Below are 7945 nucleotides of genomic sequence, written 5' to 3'. Positions count from 1 at the left end.
AGAGAGCCGGTGCAAGCTTAGGGTACAGACACTCTAGGCCACACCAATTTGACATAGGGCTGCATGTCTAAAAGTTGTTTTTTAGGACAATAACTGCATCACCAGTTGATCGGACTCCAGTACAGATTTTGGATTAAAAGCAGCTATATGATGGTACTAATGGTTTTGGTGGGGTCAGATTGTGGGTACAGAGTCGCTTTAAATAAACTTACAAAAATGAGGCGTCATTTCTAGGTGTTGTGTGGTAGTTAAGGCAAGAGTGCAGTGGTTCTGCAAATGGGAAATGGGGTGTGATGCTATCTCCTTACAAGGCTGTATTGTCAGCACTTGGGTATGAAAAGGAGTAGTATAAACTAGCCATTGCGCTTCATTTGGGCTAATTTTTTAGTTAAAATTTTTGTAGGCCAAATACTAAAACATTAGGGAGTTCTCTAACTGAACAAGAGGCAGTGGGCCCTTCAATTTCTGAATGGTCAGCCCATACCATTTTTAGGTTCATTCCACCTTCCTCATCATACAGCATACAGCATGCTAGAGTCAACCTTTTACTAATTGTTCTGAAATAAGCCCTTTAGTTCTCCAAAATGTATACGTGTTTTATTTTGCAGTGGAAGCGAATAGCATGGAATGGATCTACATCTTATCACATCCTCTAGCAGTGTAAATGAGCTTCCTGCTGGCCCCTTTTCATTCATTCATTATCTGCCATTGTTGGGGTGGGATAAAGCCATATGCTCTGTATAGAAAGCAATCAATGACTATCTGTGACAGCAGTTGAAAATGGGAGATAATCAGATCATTGAGCTAATATAGTCTTCAGTTCAATGAAGTGTCTTGGATCAATGCACAGCTACCAACACAAATTCTCTTACAGGCTAACATATTACAGATAGTGTATTACAGTCTTATAAAGCTGTGCGTACAACATTAGCAAACAAAATATTGCGAGACTTAAACATCATATGGATGACATTCATTCTATTCGAGGGAATCTTTCATAAGTTTTATAAGCACAGTAGATGTATGTGCACACAATTGGAAATGTCTCGTCGTCATCATTGCTCGCGGTTTGGTCGCAGCTTGCTTATAATCATGAATAAATGGAGTGTGTCTGGAAGATACAAAACACATGGAAGAGACAGAGGCAAGACATCAATTTTCATTCGGAGTGAGGATGTCATCGTTCCATTTAAAACGAAGATAAAATCTCTCAAACTTCTATACCAACTGATACAAACTGCCATATGAAGAGCCGCACGTCCTAGCCGATGATACACAAATTGCACTCTCAGTGGGTTTACACATCACGCTCACATGAATGCAGACAACTAGACAGGAATTTAGCTTTCAGATGAAAACTTTCCTGATTTATTATTTCAAATAAAAAAAAAGGTTCAGAGGTTTGAAGGTTCAAAAAATCTCTTGCAGGAATCTTTTTGTTATTGTCTGCAATGGAAATAAAATTTGACACAGGCCTATAACACGTTTGCACAGCAGTGATCTGAGGAGACAGTAACACTGTCAGAAAGAGATATTTTAATGAGGTCTGGATAACACACAAAACAGGTACAATATTCATCATCTTCTTATATGTCGAAAAACCAACAGGAATGCCCCACAGCAGAATTAATTTACCTGCTTTCGATTTATCTCTTGCCCTTCTCTTACGGAAAACCAACTAATCCACTAGATATGTTTTAGCTAAGGTAAGTGCTTACAGAAAACTCCTTGTTTCCTGATGGAAATGGCAAGCATCCCGTTCCTGTGAAGTCTGGAGCTGTGAGTGTGAATGCTTTGGGTAGTATCTTTTGCCTTCGTATTTGCTGAGGGGCACAACTATGTCCTGTGATTTCTACAGAGCTCTGCTTATGATTTTATGCAACTTTTCTCCTGTTCATCATGCACAAGTAAGACTAGTCATGAATATACAGGAATGATCTGTAGAAAGGGAAACAAGAAGGAAATTATCAAGTACATTGCAGAAAGGTTTCAGGCAAACATATAACTTCTGTGCCACAATATGTGGGTATGCTCCAGGGTATGCCCTGCTAGCTGGGGAAACCCTTAAAAGCAAAGAGTAGTAGTAGATGCTTGGAACTAACATCCAGAAGAAGTGGTTGGTAAATCCACACAGAGGTTGTTGCATGCACCCTGTGGTGGTGGACACATGTCGAGAGGAAGTGTAGTTATTATTATTATTTATTTATAGAGCACCCTTAATTCCAGTTCAGTTTTTCTCTATTTCTCTAAGGATTACCACACACAGATCAGACATCTCTGCTGAACTTACCCAGGAGCCTGGCTCTGCCAGGTTCCCTGTCCAGGACAGACCAGCTGTTGTGTACAGAACGTATGGAGAACACAATACTTTCTTTCTTAATGCAAAACTTGCACTAACGATTCAGTGCTTAACACTAAAGGAAGGACAAGTCAGAGGACACCCAAACCCATGCCGTGAACATATCTAATCAGTGCAGGACAGTATCCTAAAGCAGAGGAACACAGGAGCCAGAAGCAACAAACTCTGCAAGCTAAGTGCTTTTATATTGTATTGTGAGCGAGTTTTGGAGCGTGCGAGTTTTAGATCTGAAGTGTGTTTTTGTCTCAAGTGTGGGACTTTAATATTCTGGGACTTTAGATTTGGGGAGTTTTAGAGGAAAACAAATTGTTTATTTACTTTTGAACACATTGTTTGCTTTTGTTGCTTGTTTGTTTTTTCTTTCTTTATACATAATATCCCCATATAAATGAGCGCCATGTTTGACAATGCGGCCCAATGTACATCTTGTGCGATGTATGCAATCCTTGATCAACCGATCGAGGGTGCATACCATTGTGGGAGATGTGTGCATGTTGCTGGTTTGGAAGCCCAGATCCTGGATCTAAATGAGCAGCTGCAACGATTGAGATGCATTAGCAAACTGGAAAGGGGTCTGGTGCTCACTGAGCAAGCACTCCAAGGGGTAGATGGGGGAGAGAGTGATAGCATGGAGGTACAGGAGGAAGAGGCAGCTAGTTGGGTCACAGTTAGAAAAAGGGGTAGAGGGAAGAGTGTGAGGGAGGCCAGTCCTGATCTGGCACACCCCAACAAGTTTGCCAAATTGGCGGATGAGGGGGATGTTGATTCAGGGGTGGCATTGCTGCAGCAGGACACTGCCTCTGAAAGCCAGGGGGGTGTCTGCTCCAGTAAGGTGGGAAACAGGAGTTCAGGGCAGGCCAGGCAGGTACTGGTAGTGGGGGACTCAATTATTAGGGGGACAGACAGGGCAATCTGTCACAAAGACCGGGATCGTCGAACAGTGTGTTGCCTTCCTGGCACTCGAGTTCGTCACATCGCGGATCGGGCTGACAGATTACTGGGAGGGGCTGGCGATGACCCAGCAGTCATGGTGCACATTGGCACCAATGATAAAGTTAGAGGTAGGTGGCGGGTCCTTAAAAACGATTTCAGGGACTAGGACTAGGACCTCCAAGGTGATATTCTCTGAAATATTACCTGTACCACGAGCCACACCTGAGAGACAGAGATTAGGGAGGTAAATAAGTGGCTCAAGAGCTGGTGTAGGATAGAGGGGTTTGGGTTCATGGAGAACTGGGCCGACTTCTCGGTCGGTTACAGGCTGTACGGTAGGGACGGGCTGCATCTCAATGGGGAGGGTGCAGCCGTGCTGGGGGAGAAGATGGCTAAGAGGTTGGAGGAGTGTTTAAACTAGGGCCCGGGGGGGAGGGCAACTACAATATAGTAAGTGAAGACAGAGTAGATGGAGAGCTGGGCCTAGATTATGGAACTGGGGGTGGAGCGGCGGGAGGGGTTAGAACAGTCACTAGTGACAAGAGGAAAGGGAATATGGACAAATATATTAAATGTATGTATACTAATGCTCGAAGCCTCACTAATAAAGCTGAGGAATTAGAACTCATAATGGTTGAAGAGAAATATGATATAGTGGGGATAAGCGAGACATGGCTGGATGAGAGTTATGACTGGGCTGTTAATATCCAGGGTTATAGTCTATTCAGAAATGACCGTAAAAATAAGAAAGGGGGAGGGGTCTGTCTATATGTTAAATCATGCCTTAAGCCTATTCTGCGGGAGGATATATGTGATGATAATGTGGAGTCTCTTTGGGTAGAAATAAGGGGAGGGACGAAGAATAATAAAATTCTTATAGGAGTGAGTTATAAACCTCCAAGTATAGTGGAAAAATCTGAAAATCTTCTTATAAGACAAATAGATGTGGCAGCGAAGCAGGGGGAATTCATTATTATGGGGGACTTTAACTACCCAAATATAAACTGGAAAGCAGAAACCTGCAGCTCCAGGAAGGGAAGCGTGTTTTTGGAAATAGTAAAAGATAATTACCTTTCCTAACTAGTAGAGGAACCAACAAGAGGGGGGGCCCTTCTGGACCTGATCTTAACCAATAGGCCCGACAGAATATCAAAAATAGAGGTGGGGGGTCACCTAGGTAATAGTGACCATAACATAGTAAGTTTTCAATTATCCTTCAATAAAATTATTAGTAGAGGGGCTACAAAAACATTAAATTTCAGGAAGGCTAATTTCCAAAAACTAAGAGAGGACCTTGGGAACATAGACTGGGACAATGCCTTCAGAAATAAAAGTACACAAGAGAAATGGGACATATTTAAGAGCATCCTGGGTAAATCGTGTGAACTACACATACCATATGGGAATAAACGTAGTAGAAATAAGAGAAATCCAATGTGGTTAACTTCAGCTGTAAGGGGTGCAATAAATGATAAGAAACAAGCATTCAGACAACTAAAACAAGAAGGTAGTGGGGAAGCATTGAGCAACTATAGACTGAAGAATAGAATGTGTAAAACGCAAATAAAAGAAGCAAAAATAGCAACAGAAAGAAGGATAGCCACAGAAAGTAAAACAAATCCCAAAATGTTCTTCACTTATATAAATAACAAAAGACTTAAAACCGAAAATGTTGGTCCCCTCAAAAATAATCTGGGTGTAATGGTGGAGGGGGAAGAGGAAAAGGCCAATCTACTAAATACATTCTTCTCTACTGTATTCACAGAGGAGAATCCCATAACAGACGACATGACTAGGGATAATGTTAATCCTCCCATAAATCTCACCTGCCTAACACAACAAGAAGTGGGGAAACGCCTTAAAAACATTAAAATCCATAAGTCACCGGGCCCAGAAGGTATCCATCCTAGAGTTTTGCAAGAATTATATACTGTGTTGGACAGACCGTTATTCCTAATATTTAAAGATTCTATTACGACAGGGATTGTTCCACAGGACTGGCGCATAGCTAATGTGGTACCGATATTCAAGAAGGGGTCAAGGAGTGATCCTGGAAACTACAGGCCCGTAAGTCTAACATCTATAGTAGGTAAAGTATTTGAGGGGATTGTAAGAGATGCTATACTAGAGTATCTTAATGAAAATAATCTTATGACGCAGCACCAGCATGGATTTATGAGGGATCGGTCCTGTCAGACTAATCTGATCGGCTTCTATGAAGAGGTAAGTTATAGACTGGACCTGGGGGAGGCTGTGGATGTTGTGTATCTGGACTTTTCAAAGGCATTTGATACTGTGCCGCATGAAAGGTTGGTCTACAAAATGAGGATGCTGGGACTCGGGGAAAACGTATGCAAATGGGTAAGTAACTGGTTGTGTGATAGAAAACAGAGGGTGGTCATTGATGGAAAATATTCAGATTGGGTTTTAGTTACTAGTGGGGTACCTCAGGGGTCAGTGTTGGGTCCACTTCTTTTTAATATTTTTATTAATGATCTTGTAGAGGGGCTACAGAGTAGAATCTCCATTTTTGCAGATGATACTAAACTGGGTAAAGTAATCAGTACAGAGGAGGATAATATCATATTACAGAGGGATTTGGAGAAGCTAGAGGCTTGGGCGGAGAAATGGCAAATGAAGTTTAATGTGGATAAATGTAAGGTTATGCATTTGGGCCATAGAAATAATAAGTACAGTTATGTGCTAAATAATAAAACACTGGGTAAAAGTACTTCCGAAAAGGACCTGGGGGTATTGGTGGACAGTAAACTCAACTTTAGTGATCAGTGCCAGGCAGCAGCTGCCAAGGCTAATAAAATAATGGGGTGCATCAAAAGAGGTATAGATGCTAAAGATGAGAACATAGTTTTGCCTCTTTATAAATCACTGGTCAGACCACACATGGAATACTGTGTACAGTTTTGGGCACCGGTATATAAGAAGGACATAGGTGAACTGGAGCGGGTGCAGAGGAGGGCAACAAAGGTCATTAAGGGAATGGGTGGGTTACAGTACCAAGACAGATTATCAAGCTTGGGGTTATTTACGCTAGAAAAAAGACGTCTTAGGGGCGATCTGATCACAATGTACAAATATATGAATGGACAGTACAGAGATCTTTGTAGTGGTCTTTTTACTCCTAGGTCTGTAACAATGACAAGGGGGCATCCTCTACGTCTAGAGGAAAGAAGATTTCATCATCAGCATCGACGCGGGTTCTTTACTGTGCGAGTGGTAAGACTGTGGAACTCTCTGCCACATGAGGTTGTCATGGCCGATTCATTAAATAAGTTCAAGGGAGGACTTGATACTTTTCTTGAACAATATAATATAACAAGTTATGGGCATTAGATTTCTGGTGATACGTTGATCCGGGGATTGTTCTGGTTGCCATTGCAGTCGGGGGGGGGGGGGGAGGGGGGGGAGGGGCGGGAGTTTCTCCATGTGGTGGGGCGGTTGTCTTCTGCCCCATAGGGGTTTTTCGCCTTCCTAGATCAACACAGTAAGATTCTCCTAGGTTGAACCTGATGGACTCTTGTCTTCTTTCAACCTTATTTACTATGTTACTATGTTACTATGTAACTGATCCGGATAGAGCAAAGCTACCGTAAAGGTCTACATACTCTATCTCGCAGCGCAGGTGACACCTGGACTCACTCGGACACTTTGCTCGTCTCAGGTAACTAGGACTGGGGGTCATTTCCCCTTTCTGTGGGTGGCAGTACCAACAGTCCGGGTGCATCATAACTCCACTCCGGACCACCGTGATAAGAGCCTAAGGGACCCATCACAACCCGGCACAAAAAACTAAAAGCAGGTATACCATCACACCTGTGTGCTGGGTTAGTACTGGCATCGCGACAACCTTCTAACAGGCTGAGCTATATTCCACCGACCATCCACCATAGAAGTGGGTTCACACAGCACCACCTAGCAAGTGACCGGTAGCTGAGCTACCACACACGTCCAATTCTGCACAGCATTCCAGCAGATGGACATGGTGGTACGTGACAGGGATGACACAGGCACTGCGCCTGTCATCCTCGGTGGGGGGGGGGCGGGGGCAAGAGAGGTCTCGGCAGTTAACCCTATAACCCTGTCACAGCTACGGTGGCTAATCAGGCTCAGCTAAGGCTGAGTCTGATCAGCATTGCCAATTACAGGCACTATGCATTGCTATGCAGATCAGTACTGCAATGCAATATGCCTGTAATCAGGCAATTGCACAGTGAAGTCCCTATGGTGGGACAATAAATTAAAGGGTAAAAAATCCCACACCCACACAAAAAAAGTTAATAATAAAGTTAAATTCAGAAATAATCCCCACAGCCCATAATACAACAATAAATGTTGGAAAATTATAAAAATACAAAAGTACACATATTTAGTAGTGCCGCGTGTGTAATGACACTGGCAATAAAATTATTACATGATTAAACCTGCACGGTCATGGTAGAAAATTTAAAGTGAGAAAAATACAAGTTTTGTAATTTTTTCACAAAAAAAATCTGCCAAATTTTACCACTCACCTAAAGTACAATATGTCATGAAAAAAATTATCTCAGAATCAGAAAAAAAAGAATCAGAAATAAAAGAATCAGAAAAGCATCATATAGCTACAACCACATAAAGTGAGACAGATTGGATTTAAAA

General features: G+C 42.4%; 1 long non-coding RNA gene across 1 annotated transcript in view; it reads right to left on the bottom strand.

The window, feature by feature from the left end:
- Positions 1-1281: 1281 nt before the first annotated feature.
- LOC138793739 (uncharacterized) overlaps positions 1282-7945 on the bottom strand; it is a 33995-nt gene continuing 27331 nt past the window's right edge. The window contains exon 4 of the long non-coding RNA XR_011363330.1: positions 1282-1938. This is a non-coding gene — a long non-coding RNA (uncharacterized lncRNA). The remainder of the gene's footprint in view (positions 1939-7945) is intronic.

Source organism: Dendropsophus ebraccatus, chromosome 5 (assembly GCF_027789765.1).
Source record: "Dendropsophus ebraccatus isolate aDenEbr1 chromosome 5, aDenEbr1.pat, whole genome shotgun sequence".
Lineage (NCBI taxonomy): Eukaryota > Metazoa > Chordata > Amphibia > Anura > Hylidae > Dendropsophus > Dendropsophus ebraccatus.
The sequence above is the reverse complement of the archived record's forward strand: the minus strand, read 5'-3'. Positions and strand labels throughout refer to the sequence as shown.